Source organism: Triticum aestivum, chromosome 4A, assembly GCF_018294505.1.
Source record: "Triticum aestivum cultivar Chinese Spring chromosome 4A, IWGSC CS RefSeq v2.1, whole genome shotgun sequence".
NCBI lineage: Eukaryota > Viridiplantae > Streptophyta > Magnoliopsida > Poales > Poaceae > Triticum > Triticum aestivum.
The window spans coordinates 469,723,123-469,731,582 of NC_057803.1; positions in this window are offsets into that span (position 1 = coordinate 469,723,123).

An 8,460-nucleotide genomic window follows, 5' to 3' on the forward strand; every position below is an offset into this window, starting at 1 on the left:
TCTCCAATTCATCAATGTAATGTAGGCATGTATTCCGAATATAGTCATATGTGCTTATGGAAAAGAACTTGCATGACATCTTTTGTCCTACCCTCCCATGGCAGCGGGGTCCTGGTGGAAACTAAGGGATATTAAGGCCTCCTTTTAATAGAGTACCGGACCAAAGCATTAACACATAGTGAATACATGAACTCCTCAAACTACGGTCATCACCGGGAGTGGTCCCGATTGTTGTCACTTCGGGGTTGCCAGATCATAACACATAGTAGGTGACTATAGACTTGCAAGATAGGATAAAGAGCTCACATATATTCATGAAAACATAATAGGTTCAGATCTGAAATCATGGCACTCGGGCCCTAGTGACAAGCATTAAGCATAGCAAAGTCATAGCAACATCAATCTCAGAACATAGTGGATACTAGGGATCACACCCTAACACAACTAACTCGATTACATGATAAATCTCATCCAACCCATCACCGTCCAGCAAGCCTACGATGGACTTACTCACGCACAGCGGTGAGCATCATGAAATTGGTGATGGAGGAAGGTTGATGATGACGACGGTGACGGATTCCCCTCTCCGGAGCCCCGAACGGACTCCAGATCAGCCCTCCCGAGAGAGTTTAGGGATTGGTGGCAGCTCCGTATCGTAAAACGTGATGAATCCTTCTCCTCTATATTTTTCTCCCTGAACACGAATATATGGAGTTGGAGTTGAGGTCGGTGGAGCTCCAGGGGGCCCACGAGGCAGGGGGCGTGCCCAGGGGGGGCAGGCGCGCCCCCACCCTCGTGGCTAGGGTGTGGGCCCCCTAGCCTTGATTCTTTGCTAGTATTTTTTATCATTTCCAAAAATAATCTCCTGGAGTTTTAGGTCATTCCGAGAACTTTTGTTTCTGCACATAAATAACACGATGGCAATTCTGGTGAAAATAGCGTCAGTCTGGGTTAGTTCCATTAAAATCATGCAACTTAGAGTCCAAAACAAGGGCAAAAGTGTTTGGAAAAGTAGATATGACGGAGACGTATCAATTGCTACTTGTAGTTGATGCTTAGAAGTTTTATCGATGAAAGTTTCATATGTTCGTATTGTTAATCATATATTCATCTGCACTGATCATGGTCCATATGATGTGTTGTGAGTAGCTCGTTAAGTTCTTGAGGACATGGGATAGATCTTATTACTAGTAACCTTGTGAGTTTGAATCTAGTTTGATGTTTTGATATTGTGTTGTTGTGTAATTCTCTAGGGGTGTTGTGTGAGCATCGACTGGACACCACTTCACCTATAAGAGCCTAGAGAAGAGCATTATGTGATTAGATCTTTTATGGTTGGGTGGCCGGAGTGACAGATATTACCATACCCTAAGTTTGTGAACTGTTGCTTGAGGGGTTATAAAACCATAGAATTTATTGTTGTCTTAATTACTCTCTTGTATTTGTGGATGCTTGCATAGAGGTATACTTATAAGTTGTTTGCTTATTCAAGTAAGAACCACAACTTATCGCAGGTTTCATCACACAACAAATTATCAAAATAATGCATGGTAACTCAATGAATCTTGACGAAAGTAACTAGATGAAATTTCTATGTGTCCTCAAGAACGCTTTGCTCCGTATAAGTAATACAACCGACTTGTCCTTAACACAATTATGGATTGGGCACTTGTTGCACCTTTGCAACATTTTGTTACTATTTATTGTCTTACAATTAGACTTTCTTTCAAACAATCCATTAAACACTCTTTGTAGCTTTTAAAGTGATATTTTTACAAATTTTCACAAACCAATTCGTTTTGCTCCTCATCGGGTTGAACACTCTTACTTATTGAAAAGGCTATGATAGATCCCCTACACTTGTGGGTTATCAATCAACTATCCGGGAACAAAGGTGTTTTGATTCAAAGATAAAATTTCTACAAGGATTGGACATATTCTATTCATGAGACACTTTTTCTACGATCTTGTACAGAACCGAGCATAACTTCATAGGCCAAGAGTCCTTGTAGGTCTCCTATTGATCTGATTTTGGAATCAGCACAATCATGGCGGAGTTCGTCTCAAGTGGCTTGTGCCTAGTGGCAAATAATAGTCTGATTGGCGCCAATGTAGAATTCAATATGGCCTAGTTTCACAGTAGAAGCACACCGCGAAGCCGTCCAAGTTGGGTGCCTTCAAGGGTCCTACATGGAACTTGCCTTGTGAAAGGACATTTAAGCCCCTAAGTGGTTTTTTGTAGCGACCAGACCTCAAATGGTCCAATCTCTGTGCTCAGGTGTCATCCCTGGATCATTAATGCTGACACCACACAGTAATTGAAGGATTTATAACAGAGTAGCAATCACACACTTATTACATCAAGTGTCTCCAAAGAGAACTTATTACAATAAATATGGCTTAAGGCATCTAATAACGATAACAGTGGAAGGCTTGGAAGATAAGTGAGTCCATCAACTCCAACGGCATCACTGAGTATAGAACCACGACCTAAAAGCACCTTAATCGTCATCTGAAAAGTCTGCAACATTAACGTTGCAGCCCGAAACGGGTCAGCACATGGAATATGCTGGCAAAGTAACACATAGAGAGTAATGGAATGAAATAGGCTATTCTATATGCATATTTGGCTGGTAGAAAGCTCTATGGTTATAGTTTTGCGTAAAGCCAATTTTTCCCTACTAGAAAGGAATAAATTTTATTTAACTATCATGGTAGTTGTTAAACATTGAGAATGGTTGACATCATTCTCAATACCAATTAAGCATCATCATTAAACAAAACCCAACAAAATTAATTTTAGAGTAACATGATGAGATTCACATGATAATCCAAGTACTAGATACTCAAGATTTCCATAACCGGGGACACGGCTAACCATGATTGGTTTATACACTCTGCAGAGGTTTGCGCACTTTTCCCCACAAGACTCGATCGCCTCCGTTTGATTTCTCGCACTACATGGTGTTTGAGAAACGGATGACCGAGACATAGTCTTTCAGAAGCGCTAGCACCTTACGATCGGGTAGACCGTTACACCTATTTTCCCCTACATCTGCTAGTCTACCACTGTAAGAGTTCGCACAACTTAATCAACTATGCTAGAGCCCATAGTAGCTTGTGGCTGCACACGGAAGTTTCTAGCATGAATAATCTCATGATCCCTTTGAGCCTGGGTGGCGGTGTTGGGGAACGTAGCAACAATTCAAAATTTTCCTACGTGTCACCAAGATCTATCTATGGAGTCATCTAGCAACGAGGAAGGATTAGATCTACATACCCTTGTAGATCGCGCGTGGAAGCGTTCAAGAGAACGGGGTTGATGGAGTCGTACTCGTCGTGATCCAAATCACCGATGATCCTAGCGCCAAACGGACGGCACCTCCGCATTCAACACACGTATGGAGCAGCAACGTCTCCTCCTTCTTGATCCAGCAAGGGGGGAGGAGAGGTTGATGGAGATCCAGCAGCACGATGGCGTGGTGGTGGAAGTAGCGGGATTCCAACAGGGCTTCGCCAAGCGCTGCGGGAGGAGGAAGGTGTGTCATGGGAGGGAGAGGGAGGCGCTAGGGCTTAGGTTAGGTTGCCCTCCCTTCCCCCCACTATATATAGGGCCAAGGGAGAGGGGGAGGGCACAGCCTTGCCCCTTCCTCCAAGGAAGGGTGCGGCCAAGGGGGGGAGGAGTCCATCCTCCCCAAGGCACCTCGGAGGTGCCTTCCCCTTTTAGGACTCTCCCCTCCTCTTGTCCCTTTGGCGCATGGGCCTCTTGGGGCTGGTGCCCTTGGCCCATGTAGGCCAAGGCGCACCCCCTACAGCCCATGTGGCCCCCCGGGGCAGGTGGCCCCACCCGGTGGACCCCCGGGACCCTTCCGGTGGTCCCGGTACAATACCGGTGACCCCAAAACTTGTCCCGATGGCCGAAATAGCACTTCCTATATATAATTCTTTACCTACGGACCATTCCAGAACTCCTCGTGACGTACGGGATCTCATCTGGGACTCCGAACAACTTTAGGGTTACCGCATACTTATATCTCTATAACCCTAGCGTCACCGAACCTTAAGTGTGTAGACCCTACGGGTTCGGGAGACATGCAGACATGACCGAGATGACTCTCCGGTCAATAACCAACAGCGGGATCTAGATACCCATGTTGGCTCCCACATGTTCCACGATGATCTCATCAGATGAACCACGATGTCAAGGACTTAATCAATCCCGTATACAATTCCCTTTGTCTAGCGGTACGATACTTGCCCGAGATTCGATCGTCGGTATCCCGATACCTTATTCAATCTCGTTACCGGCAAGTCTCTTTACTTGTTTCATAACACATCATCCCGTGATCAACTCCTTGATCACATTGTGCACATTATGATGATGTCCTACCGAGTGGGCCCAGAGATACCTCTCCGTCACACGGAGTGACAAATCCCAGTCTCGATTCGTGCCAACCCAACAGACACTTTCGGAGATACCTGTAGTGTACCTTCGTAGCCACCCAGTTACGTTGTGACGTTTGGCACACCCAAAGCACTCCTATGGTATCCGGGAGTTGCACAATCTCATGGTCTAAGGAAATGATACTTGACATTAGAAAAGCTTTAGCATACGAACTACATGATCTTTGTGCTAGGCTTAGGATTGGGTCTTGTCCATCACATCATTCTCCTAATGACGTGATCCCGTTATCAATGACATCCAATGTCCATGGTCAGGAAACCATAACCATCTTATTGATCAACGAGCTAGTCAACTAGAGGCTTACTAGGGACATGGTGTTGTCTATGTATCCACACATGTATCTGAGTTTCCTATCAATACAATTCTAGCATGGATAATAAACGATTATCATGAACAAGGAAATATAATAATAATCAATTTATTATTGCCTCTAGGGCATATTTCCAACAGTCTCCCACTTGCACTAGAGTCAATAATCTAGTTCACATCGTCATGTGATTAACACTCACAGGTCACATCGCCATGTGACCAACATCCAAAGAGTTTACTAGTGTCACTAAACTAGTTCACATCATCATGTGATTAAGACTCAATGAGTTCTGGGTTTGATCATGTTTTGCTTGTGAGAGAGGTTTTAGTCAACGGGTCTGCAACATTCAGATCCGTATGTACTTCGCAAATTTCTTATGTCATCTTGTAGATGCAACTACTACGCTACATTTGGAGCTATTCCAAATAACTGTTCTACTATATGAATCCAGTTTACTACTCAGAATAATCTGGATTAGTGTCAAAGTTTGCATCGGCGTAACCCTTTACGCCGAACTCTTTTACCACCTCCATAATCGAGAAAATTCCTTAGTCCACTAGTTACTAAGGATAACCTTGACCGCTGTCCTGTGATCCATTCTTGGATCACTCTTGTACCCCTTGACTGACTCATAGCAAGGCACACTTCAGGTGCGGCACACAGCATATCATACTGTAGAGAGCCTATGACAAAAGCATAGGGGACGACCTTCGTCCTTCCTCTTTCTTCTGCCGTGGTCGAGCTTTAAGTCTTAACTTCATACCTTACAACTCAGGCAAGAACTCCTTCTTTGACTGGTCCATCTTGAACACCTTCAAGATCATGTCAAGGTATGTGCTCATTTGAAAGTACCATTAAGCGTTTTGATCTATCCTTATAGATCTTGATGCTCAATGTTCAAGTAGCTTAATCCAGGCTTTCCATTGAAAAACACTTTCCAAATAACCCTATATGCTTTCCAGAAATTCTACATCATTTCTGATCCATAATATGTCAACAACATATACTCATCAGAAATTCTATAGTGCTCCCACTCACCTTTTTGGAAATACAAGTTTCTCATAAACTTTGTATACACCCAAAATCTTTGATCATCTCATCAAAGCATACATTCCAACTCTGAGATGCTTACTCCAGTCCTCAGAAGGATTGCTGGAGCGTTGCATACTTATTAGCATCTTTCAGGATTGACAAAACCTTCCGGTTGTATCACATATAACCTTTCCTCAAGAAAATCGTCGAGGAAACAATGTTTTGACATCCTATCTGCAAGATTTCATAAATAATGCAGTAATCACTAATATAATTCCAACAAACTCTTAACATCGCTACGAGTGAGAAAGTCTCATCGTAGTCAACTCCTTGAACTTGTCGGAAAACATTTTAACAACAAGTCGAGCTTTCTTGATGGTGATACTTACCATCATTGTTCGTCTTCCTTTTAAAATCCATCTGTACTCAATAGCCTTACGACCATCGAGCTGTTCTGCCAAAGTCTACACTTTGTTTCCATACATGGATCCTCTCTCGGATTTTATGGCCTCGAGCCATTTATTGGAATCCGGGCCCACCATCGCTTCTCCATGGCTCGTAGGTTCATTGTTGTTTAGCAACATGACTTCCAAGACAGGATTACATACCACCCTGAAGTAGTACGCATCCTTGTCATCCCACGAGGTTTGGTAGTGACTTGATCTGAAGTTTCATGATCACTATCATAAGCTTCCACTTCAATTGGTGTAGGTGCCACAGGAACAACTTCCTGTGCCCTGCCACACACTAGTTGAAGAGACGGTTCAACAACCTTATCAAGTCTCCACCATCCTCCCACTCAATTCTTTCGAGAGAAACTTTTCCTCGAGAAAGGACCCGATTCTAGAAACAATCCCTTATTGCTTTCGGTTCTGAGATAGGAGGTATACCCAACTATTTTGGGTGTCCTATGAAGATGCATTTATCCGCTTTGGGTTCGAGCTTATCAGCCTAAAACTTTTTTCGCATAAGCGTTGTAGCCCCAAACTTTTAAGAAACGACAGCTTAGGTTTCTCTAAACCATAGTTCATACGGTGTCATCTCATCGGAATTACGTGGTGCCCTATTTAAAGTGAATGTGGTTGTCTCTAATGCCTAACCCATAAACTATCGTGGTAATTCGATAAGAGACATCATGGTATGCATCATATCCAATAGGCTGCAGTTATGATGTTCAGACACACCATCACACTATGGTGTTCCAGGCTATATTAGTTGTGAAACAATTTCCACAATGTCTTAATTCTATGCCAAACTCGTAATTCAGATATTCATCTCTATGATCATATCATAGATATTTTATCCTCTTGTCACGACGATCTTTCAACTTCACCCTGAAATTACTTGAACCTTTCAATAATTCAGACTCGTGATTCATCAAGTAAATATACTCAACATCTACTCAAATCATCTGTGAAGTAAGAACATAACGATATCCACTACATGCCTCAGCACTCATTGGACTGCACACATCAAAATGTATTACTTCCAACAAGTTGCTTTCTAGTTCCATTTTACTGAAAACGAGGCTTTCAGTCATCTTGCCCATGTGGTATGATTTGCATGTCTCAAGTGATTCAAAATCAAGTGAGTCCAAACGGTCCATTTGCATGGAGTTTCTTCATGCATATACACCAATAGACATGGTTTGCATGTCTCAAACTTTTCAAAACGAGTGAGCCCAAAGATCCATCAACATGGAGCTTCTTCATGTGCTTTATACCGATATGACTTACGTGGCAGTGCCACAAGTAGGTGGTACTATCTTATATCTTTTGGCATGAACATGTGTATCACTACGATCGAGATTCAATAAACCATTCATTTAAGGTGTAAGACCATTGAAGGTATTATTCAAATAAACAGAGTAACCATTATTCTCCTTAAATGAATAACCGTATTGCGATAGACGTAATCCAATCATGTCTATGCTCAACGCAAACACCAAATAACAATTATTTAGGTTTTAATACCAATCTCAATGGTAGAGGAAGCGTACGATATTTGATCAACCTTGGAAATACTTCCAACACATATCGTCATCTCACCTTTTAGCTAGGCTCCGTTTATTCCGTAGCCTTTTGTTTCGAGTTACTAACACTTAGCAACCGAACCGGTATCTAATACCCTGGTGCTACTAGGAGTACTAGTAAAGTACACATCAACACAATGTATATCCAATATACTTCTATCGACCTTGCCAGCCTTCTCATCTACCAAGTATCTAGGGTAATTCTGCTCTAGTGGCTGTTCCCTTTATTACAGAAGCACTTAGTCTCGGGTTTGGGTTCAACCTTGGGTGTCTTCACTAGAGCAGCAACTGATTTGCTGTTTCATGAAGCATCCCTTTTTGCCCTTGCCCTTCTTGAAACTAGTGGTTTCACCAACCATCAACAATTGATGCTCCTTTCTTGATTTCTACTTTTGTGGTGTCAAACATCGCGAATATCTCAAGGATCATCATATATGTCCCCGATACATTATAGTTCATCACGAAGCTCTCGCAGCTTGGTGGTAATGACTTCGGAGAAACATCACTATCTCATCTGGAAGATCAACTCCCACTCGATTCAAATGATTGTTGTACTCACACAATCTGAGCACAAGCTCAACAATTGAGCTTTTCTCCCTTAGTTTGCAGGCTAAGAAAATC